The following is a 16,036-nucleotide window of genomic DNA, read 5'->3' as shown; positions in this document are numbered from 1 at the left end:
TGTCAACGCGCAGACAGGGCACCCAGCACACAGCAGGCACTCAACAAAGACCAGTCCCTCTCTCCTTTTCTCTCCCTTTGAGCACCAAGATTCTAGAATTCCACAATATGAAATATTCATCCACACAGATGTGGGGTAGACAACGGGTGGTCTCTAGGGGAGTGATGTCAGAGAAAGATTTTACCAGAAACCCCATTTCAGTATCACCATCAGGCCCCTGCTTGAGCCTGTCACCCACTGGGCTCATCACCACAGTGAGCATTTAATTTTTTTTTTTTTTTTTTTTTACAAAAAGAAAGATTATTCTCAATGATGCATGTGATAAATACACTGGCTTTAAACCTTTTAGAAATATTAAAGGTTTCACAGCTCAATGTTTGACAGACTTGATTAATCCCTTCCACACAGATATATTCAGGAGGATAGCTGTAGTTGGGTTTTAAAGCTCCAAGAGTGTTTTCTGATAAAGGTAAAGAAAAGGTAAAGCATTTTTAAAGACAGAGAGGTTCGTGTGCTACACGGAATAGACAAAGACTATGAAGACCCAGAATTCAGAGGAGGATGGAAAGTCGGAAGCTAGGGTCCATCCAGGGAATCGTGCTTCAGAAATTTTCTCCCTAGGAGTTCTTTTCCAATGAAAAGCACACATCCTGCCTGACCAAAGGCCGTTTGTCTGAGAGTTTTCTTCTCTGTTGGGTTCCAAAATGAATGATGTGGGAGGGGGGAGGGGGCAGGGCAGACCAAGGGCAGAACAAACTTCAGAGGTGAATAAAATGGAATTGACCATTGCCCCCTATCATAGTCCTGGACCATTCAACAGCCTCCTGCTCATTCTTCCAGTCACCAAGGCTGTTTCTTGCACTGACCTCCCCAAATGCACTCTGAGCGCCTCAAAAGAACAAGAAATATTTTTGGATATTTTCCCCCTCAGCAACTACCTTAGTTTTGTGTATAATCAGTACCTAACAAACAGTGCCTAATAAACATCATAAAAATCTAAAAAAAAATCCTTGAGGAAATGCTAGCAAAAACCCATACTTAAGAATGATGCTTTAAAAAATTACTATCAGATTCCATGTCCTTCTGATTTCCATCATACAAAAGAAGATTGACTTTAGAAACTAAACCATGGAGGTTTCCAAATAAAGCCTCAGTAGACAGATACTGATAGAGTACTACAACCATGCTAGGTGAGCTGGACACAGTTCCCAGCTCAACCAGCATGGCCTGGGGTAAAAGAGACTTATCATCATTGTGGGAGGTGCTTTGATTGAAGGTTATATGGGAAAACAGAGGGGATAAAGGAAGCTATATCAGACACAGCATCTTTGTTCATGGGAGATGTTTAAAAAAGCTTTGAGAATGAGTGATATGCTCTTAAGCTGAAGTTTGAAGGACATCACAAAAGGGGAAAGCATACTTCTCCGTGTATCATGTATATCGTTTTGATCTGTGAACTTCCAATTAAACTCCAAATGGAACACTTGCTCTGCTAATCAACCTTCCCCACAAAATTTCAAAACGTCAGCCCACCCTGCCCCTAGGTTTTTTTTGACACTCAAGTCAATCTTCAACCCCGACCCCTATTTTATTTTTATGGAAGCATTTTCCCAACACGGAATACCAACATATATTTGCCACAAGATATTATGGGGGGCAAAGGTGTAATTCAATTATGTGACTTAATCAATTCAAATGGCTGATGTACAAGGATCTCAGGATGCCATCCAGCTTTCAACTCAAGGCGAATAATTGTTCCATAATTTCTTAATTCTCCCGCAAGACAGTTTAAATTAAAGGATGTCAATTTCCAAAGCCAGACTGCATTGTATTCTTAAATTGGGCCTGAAATAGCCACAAGATGAAGGGTAATAAGGCAGAGAGCAGAGCCCAGGGTGCCTGGTGCTGTGCAAAATTGTTTAATACGGTCAGACCCTTTAATCTTCATATCTACTGATGCAGAAAGCAGCATATTTCTGTCACTTATGATAAGAAACATTACTTTTTAAATTCCTTGGTGAGGCCCGCAGATCTTCTAGACAGCCAAGATAGCAGGAATCTCTATTTCTATGTGTGTGAACATTTCTTTTTTTCCCTTAAATTGGTTTTATTCTAATTCATTTAGTCTCCAGTCTGAGTCAGAGACAAGTAACCCTGAATGGAACCAAACAGGAGAACAAAGGCTTCTGCCTTCCAGCCCTCAGATTGGACTGGCTACTGGCTCCTTGAATAAGTCAGGGATTAAACAAATAATGAACCTGAGGGCATTCACCATAGGACAGTCGGTCAGTTCCAGAAAGGGAGAGAATTGGAACAACATCTAAGAGAAACAAAATCCTGCTCCAAAATGAAGGGTGCAGTGCAGGGAGAGGATACTTTAAACTCTTTTCCTGGAAGAGTCAAGTATTTTACTCACGCGTGTCCTAGGAAAAGGCTGGGCCAATGCGTCCAGGCTGGGTCGGGGTGCTGCTAGGGAAATGTAGACCCCAGAATCTGGATGGAAGGAATTGGATACTGTTTTCCCAAGACTGCCAGAGCCACGAATCAGGAATCGTCATGGAGAGAAGCCAAGGACATCGCTGTAATGAAAGAAGTATATGTCAATTTGGAAAGCAAACCAGTGAGGAGGAAGGAGGACAGAGTTTGGAGTTAATGGTCACAATGGCATTTAAAGTAAATGGCTCAGAATAAAGCATCATCTGAAGTGTATGTGGTACATGTAGGTGGGCCGGGGGCACAGGGATCCATAAGAATTGTGCTGGGCTAAACAAAAGGGCATTTGTCGGTGTCTCTGTGTCTCATGTTGTGTCAGACGTGACACAAGTGGTCTTGTTGTTGTGTTGTGTTCAGTTGCTCAGCTTGTCCAACTCTTTGTGGCCCCATGGACTATAGCCCTCCAGGCTCCTCTGTCCCTGGGATTTTCCAGGCGAGAATACTGGAGTGGGTTGCCATTTCCTTCTCCAGGGCATCTTCCCAACCCAGGGATCAAACCCACATCTCCTGCATTGGCAGATGGATTCTTTACTGCTGAGCCACCTGGGAAGCGCCCAGATAATGTCGTGGGTACATGGGTACAAACAAAGCATAATGCATTCATCAATCTGTATTCTAAAAGTTTGGACTAGGTTATACGCAGGCTAAAATTCAATAGGTACAAATTCTACATTTCTCACTTGTAGGAATCTATCTCTAGGATATTTGCCTAGAATTATTTGCCTAGAATATTAGCAATTTTTCTCTAGGATAAATGCCTAGAAGTAGAATTACTGGGTAAAAAAAAGATGCTTATAAATTTTGGTAGACATTATCAAATTACCATCTACAATAACTATGCAGTTTTACACTCTCTTCAGCGATATATGAAATCACAACTTTCCCATGTCCTCCCCAACAAAGCTGGTCACACTATTTTGGGGGAGAGACATAAGATATATGGCATAATAATTACAACAATAGCAATTCCCTGGTGGCTCATACAGTAAAGAATTCGTCTGCAGTGCAGGAGACTCAGGTTCTATCCCTGGGTCGGGAAGATATCCTGGAGAAGGGAGTGACTACCCACTCCAGTATTCTTGCCTGGAGAATTCTATGGACAGAGGAGCCTGACAGGCTACAGTCCATGGGGTTGCAAAGAGTTGGACAAAACTGAGCTACTAACACTCATTCACTTTCAAGACAATGATAATGCCACTATTTAATGAACAATTGTAGCATTTTAAGCCCAGTTTTAGTCTTTATATAGAATAATCCATTTATTTGTAGTAGTAACCCACTGACATAGGAACCATTACTAATGTTGTTAAATAGATAAGGAAACAAACTTAGGGAGCATAAGAATCTTGTTCTTGACCACGGCTATGAAGGGTGGGACTGGGGTTCTAGCCCTGGTACCTGGCATTTCTTCAATACCAAAAATATTAGCTCTTATTCTAGGAGGTGGGGTGTTTTCTATGGTCCCTATTGTAACAGGTACACACAGATAGGAAACCAGAGGGAGAGTGTGTGTCTAGGGAATCAGGGAGACCAATTCTTTCCATCTCAATAGAAGTATGCTGCTGCTGCTGCTGCTAAGTCGCTTCAGTCGTGTCCGACTCTGTGCGACCCCAAAGACAGCAGCCCACCAGGCTACCTGTCCCTGGGATTCTCCAGGCAAGAACACTGGAGTGGATTGCCATTTCTTTCTCCAATGCATAAGAGTGAAAAGTGAAAGTGAAGTTGCTCAGCCGTGCCCAACTCTTAGCCACCCCATGGATTGCAGCCTACCAGGCTCCTCCATCCATGGGATTTTCCAGGCAAGAGTACTGGAGTGGGGTGCCATTGCCTTCTCCAGGGGATCTTCCCTACCCAGGGATCGAACCCAGGTCTCCCGCATTGTGGGCAGATGCTTTATCCTCTAAGCCACCAGGGAAGCCCCAAAATGCTATGCTATGTATCAGGCACTGTTCTCAACTCTTTCTATATCTCACTTAATCCTCTCCACAGGTGATAGGTACTGTTATTATTTCCCCTTAGTCCTGAATGCCAGTCACTATTAAGTGTCTTATCAGCACAGCTGGACTGAAGGCTCTAAAGGGCAAAGAGGCCATGAGTATAATACTTGTAGACTTTGGAGTCAAAGAACATCAGCTCCAGTCTAGGTACTGATCCTACCAGCTGCGTGATGTTTAGCAAATTACCAAATCTCTCCAGGCACTGATTTGGATTTGTAAGGGGATGCTGATAATACCAACTTCAAAGAGTCATTTATGAGGTTTGAGTTTGCAGATGCAAGAATTTCAAACAGTGTGTGGCATGTGCTGAGCACTTAAGTATCAGCCCCTATTATCACTATTTAAATAGCATGTAGTTGGTTTCCAACAAAAGGCTCCTGTCCATCACACCTTCAAATTCAATCGCTATTCCCTCTGCCTGTGCTGTCTTTCCCCACCCTCACCATCATTGCACTACCAACCAGGTCTCTGGGATCTTGCTCTAGCAACTTCTGCTCTGTAAGGCCTTTTTTAATGGTCCCCTCTGCAGAGAGAGAGAGCTCCCTCCATAACCATATTCCGGGTCACCTGCCTCACTTACCATTCTGTGGTACAATTCCTTGTTATCAGTCCCGTTCAGAACTATGAGCTTCCAGAAGATGGGGACGATGCCTTAGTTATTTTTAATCCCTAATACTTAGCACACAACATGCATAACTAACTGCTCTCTAAGAGTCTATTAAATGAAGAAATAGATTTTTAAAATATTTAAAAAGTACTTACAAAACACAAATATACTCACATAGAAAACAAACTTGTGGTTACCAAAGGGGAAGGAGGGTACAAATTAGGAGTTTGGGATTAAAATATATATACTACTATACATAAATGAGATGCCCAACCTACTGTATAGCACAGGCAACTACTCTCAGCCCCTTGTAATAACCTATAATGGAATAGAATCTAAAAAAGAATATATATGTATAACTGAATCACTTTGCTGTATACTTGAAACTAACACAACATTGTAAATCAAATATATCTCAATAAAAATTTTAAAAAAATTTAATTCAAAAAAGTTAAAAAATATTTTAAGATGAACAAACAAACCTGAATGATAAGCAAGGGAAAGTTACCAATTCTTAACTCCCTACTATGTAATGAGTGAAAAGCCACTCAATCTCCTTATCAAAGCATAGAACAGAAACTGCGAAAATTAAATGTTTTATAAAAATAGATGAGAAAATTCTGTAAGGGACCCCTTGTATGCCTATCTGCCACATCTTTGCTCACCACACTGCCAAGCTATTGATGTTTTAGTGACAGACACGGCAAAATGACAGATTCACCAGCAATTTATAAACTCAAGACATTAACAGACACACTGGCTGCTCAGATATAAGCAGAGCATTATGGAAGGAAAATAATAATTAACTCATAAGGAAAGGGGCAAGTAAACATTCTATTAAAAGGGGAAAAAAAATCCCAAATGAATATAATCTCTTTCCATTACATTACGAGCATTAAAATTAATGGTGTTGGTTTTTCTGTGGTTTGGATCGTCATTGTATTTAACAAGCTGAAGTTAACTTCACAGTGAAAAAAAATAAATTAAATGTGCTGGTGTCTCAGGAAACTTCATTTTCTGAGTGAATAGCCAAGTTGCTGCACATCACCAGAATGGCTGACAATCAGTTTTCCATACTGGTGTGTTCTAAATGGGAAAGGAAACCAACTCTTCATTTAAATTATATTGCAAATCACTTCTTGCCTGCTGAATGGCAGTCAGCTGCAGTAGGTGGCTTTCACGTAGGGCCCCAAATACAACATTGGCTGATTAATGCTAATTTCAAATGTTTTCTTTGGGAGCTGGAGAGATGTGGATGGGCATGCTATCTTAGTGCATGCGATGCTGAGGAAATTTTATGGTGAGTGACTGACTCAAAGGCCAACCGCATATTTGCCATCAGATAAAAATGCACATTCACAAACATACCAAGACAAGTCAATTATTCCCTGATTCACTATTCCCTGGGTCCCTTTGTGCAAAGAAAACTATTCATACTCCCCATCAGATGGATACACAGCAAGCCCCCGATTCCACTATTCTATATTATATTTCCCAGGGCACCTTCCACTGTGGAAGCCATTAGTTTTGGTCTTTTTGTTCCCGATTTATCAAAACAGACATTTTGCTGGCGAGCTCAGTTTTACTCCCAAATGCAAAATAGTTAGGAGACACAATTTTCGGCCAACTGAAAGAAAAAAGCAAAACATGCTTTGTAATCTTTTGGTTAAGGTGACTGGAAATTTCTACTTCTCCACCTTGATGACTGGTATGTCGATAAATACAAAAGTCAGTGCTCAGAAGCTTGCAATTCTCTTCCCCTTCCCCAGTTAACAGTTCAAAGAAACAAACCAACCCATCATGTCCTCTGAATTTCTCCCAATAAAATGCACTGGAGTCAGATCATTCAAAATTAAGCAAACTGGTCAGAACCAACATCTGAAAAAGAAAAAATTAGCATGAGCCATCATATTCCACTTGTCAAATCAACAATACTCTTTTAAAAAAATAATACACAGTGTGGGCAAGGGTTCTGGGGACAGATTCTCGGCACTGGGAGTAACCCTGCTCCCAGGTCACACACAGCATATGCCCAGCACACTGCTATCATTGACTATCAGGAACTGATCAGGACACGTGGTGCAAGAGATGGTAGCATTTGTTTTTGCTCAGATGCTCTTGAGATAGGCTGGGACCTGGGACCCTTCGCTGCAGTGCTGTAATGCTTGCACGTGGGCAAAGCTCTCAAGCAACAAAATACAAAAAAATGATATGGAGCGAAAAATAACTGTGTGCATGCGCAGCTGGGGCAAATTATGGACAAAAGCTATAGAATGACCAAAAAACCCCAACTGCCACTTCTGAAAAGTCGGGAACAAAAACTGTATCAGGTAAACAAGCAGAGTCATGAGCATGCCCTCTGCACTCACCACCACCAGTGAAAAGTGAACCTGTTAGTTGCTCAGTCACAAGTGACCCCATGGACTGTAGCCAACCAGGCTCCTCTGTCCATGGAATTCTCCAGGCAAGAATACTGCAGTGGGTAACCATTTCATTCTCCAGGGGATCTTCTCCACCCAGAGATCGAACCTGGGTTTCCCACATTGCAGGCAGATTCTTTAATGTCTGAGCCAACAGGGAAGCCCTGCTGCTGGTGCTGCTGCTAAGTTGCTTCAATCGTGTCCGACTCTGTGCGACCCCAGAGACAGCAGCCCACCAGGCTCCCCTGTCCCTGGGATTCTCCAGGCAAGAACACTGGAGCGGGTTGCCATTTCCTTCTCCAATGCAGGAAAGTGAAAGGTGAAAGTGAAGTCGCTCAGTCGTGTCCGACTCCTAGTGACCCCATGGACTGCAGCCCACCAGGCTCCTCCGTCCATGGGATTTTCCAGGCAAGAGTACTGGAGTGGGGTGCCATAGGGAAGCCCTAGAGGTGGGCAAAACACCTAAGTCACCCCTCGGGCCCAATCCCTGGACACACTCCTACCCTCACCCCATATAAAAAAGAAGTTCGCCGCCCCCTTCTCAGGGGGCAAGTGAGCAAGGAACCTGTCCTTTGTTCTTACTTCCCACTTGCTGCAGCAGGGGCCCCAGTATAGCCTTTCATGAATTTCCATGTTTCTATGTTTCTGGCTTCTAGTTTCTATGGATTTGGGAAAGTCAAGAATCCTGATCGGTATCAGCCTGGCATGGAAGCTTAGCTCTTGTACTTGCAAATATATTATTCTAGGTAAATTCCCTTTTTCAAATGAGCCTGAGTTTCCTACTTGCAGGGCTGTTGTGAGGATTTGAGGTAAACACTGTGCAGGGTCTATCATAAAGTAGGTGCTCCATCCATGAGAGCTATTATTACAATAGCCTTTAAACAAAGAGTCCGTTTCTTCATTTATGAGTGTTTCTCACCATACTACCGGGATCATCATCGAGTACTTGAGCTATCACGATCCACACCACTAATGGACTAATTTATAGATGTGTAAATAGCCAGTGTGCCCTGAGACCACATTTTCTGTTGTGTATAAGTCAATGTATTTCAATAGCTGAAAGCTAATTTCCACATGGGTCTTTGACCTTTAAAATTACTGAATGCCTTGCTCTCAAGTGACAGGATCTTTTCTGTACCTGACACTGATTTGCAAAATTAGATGTCCCAAAGGCTAAAACATAATTGTTTTATGAACAAGACAACAGTGTAACAAGCTTGGAACTATCTCATTAAAACCTGACTATAGTAAAGTCTTCAGGACCATTAAAGGACCAGGCTTCTGCTGTGGCAGGATCTTTGGGCAGGGAAGTCACAGACAGGCTTCTGTGAGAAGGTTCTAAACCCCTGTGAGTGCATGAGGCATTCTACATATTGAGTGAAGCAGTGGTTCCCAAACTGCATATTAAGAGTCACCTCGGGAACGTCACAAATTACTGACCATCAGGCTCCACCTGATCTACTGAATCACAGCCTCTAGAGGTGGGGCCTGCACATAAGGAAATTTTTGCAAGTGTTCCAGGTTATTGCAACGGGGAGCCCAGGTTTCAAAAATTCACAGGAGTAGAGAGAAATGTTCTGATTGGCTGATGGTCTCTAAAACTGGTGATCTTTCTTTACATAAGAAGGTTGAAAAGTGCGGAAGCGACAAGAGGACAAACAGAACCCATGAAAGAAGAAGAGATGGAGAGCAGAAGAATGGCTGAAGCTCTCGGTTGGGAGGTGGTAACTGAAGCAGCATGTGGTGCTGCCCTGAGGACAGGGGAGATGAGAGCTGGAGCAGGTCTGCAGTCTGGGGGAGTAGGGGCTGGACATAGCCATGGACATACATGCCATCTCTCCAGCTCAGTATACCGCTCTTGGGAACAGGTGGGAGAACCAGCAAGGGGGGAATGGGGAAGGGGCATATGGATAAATTGAGGGAAGAGAGTGACTTCTGCTGCCAAGTCTATAGCCCCAGCTTTTCACCTCTGACTGCCCCAACCTCTTTCATACTTCTCCATGCTCTGCTGCTTCCACCTGAGATCATCTTTCTCCTCCCCCACGCAAATGCCATTGGATATCACCTCCTGCATGAAGCCGTTCCTGATTTCCTCCAGCACAGTTAACTGTTAATTACTCAGTCCCAAGTATTTCTTCCAGAACAGTTCCTCTCAGACACAACTCTTCACATTATATTAACATTAGTCTGTGGTTTACGCAGATACCCTTACTGCTCAATTTTGGGTGTTTTATCCTTGGTCTCTGCCACAGGTCCCAGTACAAATTCAGTATTTTTTCTACAGAGACTACAGCACAGTGGTAGACTTACATTGCCACTGTGTGTACAGCATCCTTTTCGTAGCTAGCCCATCCTATGGGATTGTCTGTACAGCATCCTTTTCGTAGCTAGCCCATCCTATGGGATTCTGGAGCAACTGTCAATCTCAATGGCATGGACCCAGGCAGAGTCACTAAAGAGACCTTCCACAAGACGCTATACAGAGGTTTTCTGTTCCAAGACCCATAACGATTTTACCTGAGACTGCCAAAATTTTCTTGTATGCAGCATATATAGCACTCCCTTTGGCAGGAGTAAGTATTGCTAAATGTTCACACATTTAGAAAGAGTTTGAAATTGACAGATAAAGAAAGAGGATGAACCCTGATGAAGACATTTTAGCACCTGGATACAACCAGACCTGATATCTCTACATCATCACTCCAAACTTCCCAGTTATATGTGCCAATATAGTCATCATTTTGCCGGTATTACAGTTGGATTTCTGTCACTTACCGTGAAAGATATCTGTACCCACTCAATCATACCATGATAATGATACCAATGATGAAACCTCCAGTCAGAAAATTACACTTGATTCTTCTGTTAAGAAATCAGCACAGAATAAGTTCATTTTAAAACAAAGAAATTCAAACTGTTTGACAGGGTCCAAGGTGTGTATGGAAGACTCTAAGGAAATAAATTATGCAGAAATCAGAAAGCAAATGCCAGGGGCTTGGCCTGCTCCTTCTTTAAAGTAACTCTCTTTATTCTGTTTTATATACTGAGATTCTATAATTCTTTTTTTTAGAAAGGTCCCATTGCTTTAAGAAAGTGTGAAAACTAAGGCATTAAGATATGTCCTCAAAAACAGTGTAATATTTTCAATAATTTTTTTTTCACACATAAAAGATTACTTTTCAGTTACTTGAAAACATTGCTTACATGGAACAATTCATTCTGTAAGTGACCTGGGGAACTGAAGTTTTGCTAGAATTGAACAAGAGACATGAGACAAAGATGGAAGAACTCCACCATCATTCCAGGGATCTGATGGGACATTTTGTCCCAAACCATTGTATGGCTGGAAGCAATGCCAAAAGCTTGTTCAATGTGTTGCAAGAAGTCTGTAGGTGGATAGGAATAGAAGGTTCTGCACCGGGCTTTAGGTCTTTAGGAAACTGAAAAAGAGAGAAACCCTGGAAAGGAGCTGTGAAGAAAAACTTCCAAAAAGCAGCTTTTTTAAACTTAGTCACGTAAGTTCAAAGGCTGAGTCACGCTTGACTTGTCTGCCTCCCTCACTTCCCATGCTTAGTCCTGCTTGCCTGAGTCATCTTCTTATAATCCTCAACCTCATTTCCTCCTCTCCACCTTCACTGACTCCAAGTCTCAGCTTTTCTTTCAGGGCAGTTGAAAGCCCTCCTCCCTCTGGCCTTTGCAGGGTCACCATGTTGAGCTTCCCAGCTCAAAAGGGACCACAGCCCTGACTTCACTGCTGCAAACCTGCCCAGGGATGAGGTTCGGCCCTTTTGCCATGGCCTTGCTCGTGTGTATCTCCTCTTCTCCTGCCCCCAGCCCCCAGCTCCTGTCCCACAACATGGACCTGCAGGTGTTCCTGTCCCAGGATGCAGTGCCTTTGCCTGTATATCCCCTCTTCAGGTATGTGCAGTCAGGTTTCAGAATCACTTTCCTATACCTGTGGTTCTCCAGTTTGAAAATCTGCTTTAAAAAATTACCTGGGAATTTAATCCTTTGTCAGTTGTTTCATGGATGAACATAGAATCTATTATACAGACTGAAATGAGTCAGAAAGAGAAAGATAAATATCATATTCTAACGCATATATATGGAATCTAGAAAAATGGTACTGAAGAATTTATTTACAGGGCAGCAATAGAGAAACAGACAAAGAGAACAGACCTATTGATGTGGGGAGAGGGGAGGAGAGGGTGAGATGCATGGAAAGAGTAACAGGGAAACTTACATTACCATATGTAAAACTCATAGCCAAAGGGCATTTGCTGTAAGGCTCAGGAAACTCAAACAGGGGCTCTGTATCAACCTAGAGGGATGGAATGGGGAGAGAGATGGGCTGCTGCTGCTGCTAAGTCGCTTCAGTCCTGTCCGACTCTGTGCGACCCCACAGACGGCAGCCCACCAGGCTCCCCCGTCCCTGGGATTCTCCAGGCAAGAACACTGGAGTGGGTTACCATTTCCTTCTCCAATGCATGAAAGTGAAAAGTGAAAGTGAAGTCGCTCAGTCAAGGGAGGTTCAAAAGGGAGGGGATATATGTATACCTATGGCTGATTCACGTTGAAGTTTGACAGAAAACTACAAAATTCTGTAAAATAATTATCCTTCAATAAAAAATAAAAGGAAAAAAAAAATTACCTGGGGATCTTGTTAAAAGGCAGATTCTGAGTCAGGAGGTCTGAGAGGAGCCTGAGATTCCACATTCCTAACAAGCCCCCTGATGCTGCTGCTGAAGGGACCACACTTTGAGTAGCAAGATCTGCTACCAATCACAGTGGAAACCTTGCCTAAATAACCTCCCCCTCACGCACCTACACTAATAATTAGGCACACCTGATAGCCTTTGCTTGTAATCAGTGCTTACAATGAACTAGGCCCTGTTCAAAGTATTGTTCATTTATTAATTCATTTAACCAGCACAACACCGTATGAAATAGGTTACTATTAGCCACCTATTTCATAGGGTGGTTGTGCTGGTAGTATTACCACTTTCATTTTTAAAATAGGAAACTGAAGCACAGAGAGGTTAAGTAACTTACCCAGAGTCACAAAGCTGGTAAGTAATCGAAGCCGGCTTAAGCTCACCTGTTTGTACCCTTATCTTATGCTACTCTCAGACTCTCATCTGAGAGGGTCCCGCCTCTGCTTCCTCAGCTCTTTCTGCTTTCCTCCATCCCAACTCATACAACAGTGTATTGCAATAGGCTGTTTACTTGCCACTGGACAGTGAATTCCTCAAGATCTTCAAGTTAAGGCAAATGCCTCAAGTTAAGACAAGAATTCCTCTCTGCCTTACCTGAATCTCAGGCACCACCAGGCAATTCCTGGGATAAAAGAGAGGTTAACTACATGTTTTAAAAAACGACTGGCCTGCATAAACATTCGCAGAATTTAGCAAATTTTCCATTTCTCTCTGACAAAGGTTACTTTATTTCTCTTCCTCACACTAGCTAACATAAGAATCACCTGGAGGGCTTGTTAAAACTCTGGTTGCTGGGCCCCACCTCCAGTTTGCTTCAAGAGGTTCAGGAGGCTGCTGAAAGCCTTCTTTTCTAACAAGTTCCTAGGTGACAGTGCTGCTGCCTGGGGCCTGAGGACCACGCTTTCACATCCACTGCTTCATTTACTCCTTGTAAATTCTCAGTTTTCTTTCACAAAAGATCCTAAAGCACTCAACAGCATGCCATATTTCAGAGACAGACTATCAAAATCCTCTGAGATCAAAGGGAATTTTTACCTCTTCTGTTTAGGAGCATGAAAAAAGTATCAAACATCGTAGCAGTTTACTAGCAACCCACCCAGTAACTGGTTTTGTTTTCTATTGGAAAAAAGAAATCAGGTGAATTAGCAAGTGACATTTAAAGCAGAAGTCAAAAGCAAATGTAGACTTTGGTTTTAGATGCTCCAGAAGCAATTAAATCAGCTGTCTTAAATTGAGCCCATTGCTGTTGTTCAGTCCTCAAGTCATGTCTGACTCTTCATGGCCCCATGGACTGCAGCACACCAGGTTCCCTGTCCTTCACTATCTCCCAGAGTTTGCTAAAACTCATGTCCATTGAGTCAATGATGCCATCCAACCATCTCATCTTCTGTCACCCTCTTCTCCTCCTGCCTTCAATTTTTCCCAGCATCAGAGAGTGTTCTACTGAGTCGACTCTTTCCAACAGGTGACCAAAGTATTGGAGCTGCAGCTTCAGAATCAGTCCTTCCAATGAATTTTCAAGTTTGACTTCCTTTAGGATTGACTGGTTTGATCTTGCGCTCCAAGGGACTCTCAAGAGTCTTTTCCAACCCCACAGTTCAAAAGTATCAATTCTTCAGTGCTCAGCCTTCTTTATCATACAACTCTCACATCCATAAAATGACTACTGGAAAAACCATAGCTTTGACTATATGGAACTTTGTCAGCAAAGTGATGCCTCTGCTTTTTAATATGCTGTCTAGGTTTGTCCATATGAATGAGAATATACAACACTGTGAATAGCCAGATAAGAATATTGCAGACAGAGAGAATCACAAAGGTTAACACCATGATATCAGAAGGAGCTCAGTCAAAGCCAGGGTGCCAGGAGAGCAGGCATGAAATGGGCTTTGTATCGCACCAGGAGATTCTGAATTGTATTCTCAGTATAATAGGAAGAAACTAGGGCTTCCCTAATGGCTTAACTAGTAAAGAATCTGCTTGCAATGTGGGAGACCTGGGTTTGCTCCCTGGGTTTGATCCCTGGGTTGGGAAGATCTCCTGGAGGAGAGCATGGCAACCCACTCCAGTATTCTTGCCTAGAGAATCCCCATGGACAGAGGAACCTGGTGAGCTACAGTCCATGGGGTCTCAAAGAGTCAGATATGACTGAGCGACTAAGCGCAACAGAAGGATTTCAGCAGAAGTGTCACGTCTCATTTGCATTTGAAAAAGGTCACTCTGGCTGTCCTGTGAAGAAAGGTTTGTAAGGGGCAACAGCAAAAGGGAAAGGATGAGTTAATTTCTCCACGCACTGGGCTACCTGAAACACTTAACAGCTGGTAGCGGGGTGGATCAGAGAAGGCAATGGCACCCCACTCCAGCACTCTTGCCTGGAAAATCCCATGGACGGAGGAGCTTGGTGGGCCACAGTCCATGGGGTCTCTAAGAGTCGGACACGACTGAGCGACTTCACTATCACTTTTCACTTTCATGCATCGGAGAAGGAAATGGCAACCCACTCCAGTGTTCTTGCCTGGAGAATCCCAGGGATGGGGGAGCCTGGTGGGCTGCCATCTAGGGGGTCGCACAGAGCTGAACACGACTGAAGCGACTTAGCAACAGCAGCAGCAGCAGCAGCAAGGGGGTGGATGGGAGCAGGGAGAGGTTTATCAGTTGTACCAATTTAAAGTTGGTACCAATATAAAGCTTTACAGCCTGATCAGATAATCCACTTGCATTGCACTATTTAAATACAACATACTAAACTGGTCTAGGCTAGTTGTAGCAAGGTCCTGCAATGCAGGGCTTCAGCTTGCTAGAAAAGTCCATAGAAGATTGTCTTTTTAGAATATTCTCAACAGAATGGCTGTGTATAATCCCCAGAAAGGCAGATTTAAAGAATACAGCGGCCCTTTGAGAGCTAAAAAAGCAGATAGCGAAGTGCTATTTTCTTTTCTTACAAAATAAGTCTTTTTCAAATTATAATGAAATTCAAATCCATGGATGACCATCAGTAACAATGGTCAACACTTACACAGTGCCCACACACCAAGCCCTATTAGCCTGAACGATGACGCATATTTACTCATTCAAATCACCCATGAAGTGGCCACCGTGTGGTGCTGTGCTTAGTTGCTCAGTTGTGTCTGACTCTTTGCAACCCCGTGGACTGTAGCCCAGCAGGCTCTTCTGTCCATGGGGATTCTCCAGGCAAGAATACTGGAAGTGGGTTGCCATTCCTCCTCCAGGGGATCTTCCCAACTCAGGGATCGAACTCAGGTCTCCTGCATTGCAGGTGGATTCTTTACTGTCTGAGCCACCAGAGAAGCCCAAGAACACTTGAGTGGGTAGTCTATCCCTTCTCCAGGGGAACTTCCCGATTCAGGAATCAAACTGGGGTCTTCTGCATTGCAAGCTCTTTCTTTACCAGCTCGGCCACCCAGGAAACCAGAAGTAGCCACTACGAGTTCATTATTCTCATCTGATAGATGAGGAAGCTGAGGCATAGAATGGGTAAGTAATTTGCCCAAGATCACACAGCTGGTAACTACTGAAACTGAGGCTTGACACCAGGCCTTCTAGCTCCAAAGTTGTGTCCAGAGTGTTAACCATCATACTATTGCTTCCAGAGAATTTTCAATATGAGACATGTTTATTTATTGAGAGAAGGCGGCCCCACATTTTAAATTTTGTTGCATCCCTAGCATAATGTCTGACACAGAATAATCTGTCTCTGAGGATGAGCTGAACCTGGATACTGAGCTTCACTGCCCCCTATAATGGAGTAAGAAAAAACACCAAGTCAGAGGCAGGAACTGAGTT

At 43.2% G+C, this 16,036-nt stretch overlaps 1 protein-coding gene across 16 annotated transcripts in view; it reads right to left on the bottom strand.

Moving 5' to 3' along the window:
* DAB1 (DAB adaptor protein 1) overlaps positions 1 to 16,036 on the bottom strand; it is a 1,348,091-nt gene that overhangs the window by 947,187 nt on the left and 384,868 nt on the right. For 12 of the 16 annotated variants that reach the window (XM_044944967.2, XM_044944959.2, XM_044944943.2 and 9 more), the window contains exons 1-4: positions 12,169 to 12,297; positions 10,293 to 10,379; positions 6,893 to 6,975; positions 2,417 to 2,579 (exon numbers count right to left, since the gene is read on the bottom strand). The gene's annotated coding sequence lies outside the window, so the exon portion shown is untranslated. Of the gene's footprint in view, positions 1 to 2,416; positions 2,580 to 6,892; positions 6,976 to 10,292; positions 10,380 to 11,760; positions 11,777 to 12,168; positions 12,306 to 16,036 lie in introns of those variants that run through there. The other 4 variants (XM_044944946.2, XM_044944947.2, XM_044944944.2 and 1 more) reach the window with 4 other exon arrangements.

Source organism: Bubalus bubalis, chromosome 6, assembly GCF_019923935.1.
Source record: "Bubalus bubalis isolate 160015118507 breed Murrah chromosome 6, NDDB_SH_1, whole genome shotgun sequence".
In the NCBI taxonomy this organism is placed as follows: domain Eukaryota; kingdom Metazoa; phylum Chordata; class Mammalia; order Artiodactyla; family Bovidae; genus Bubalus; species Bubalus bubalis.
This window is presented reverse-complemented; position numbering and strand designations above follow the sequence as displayed.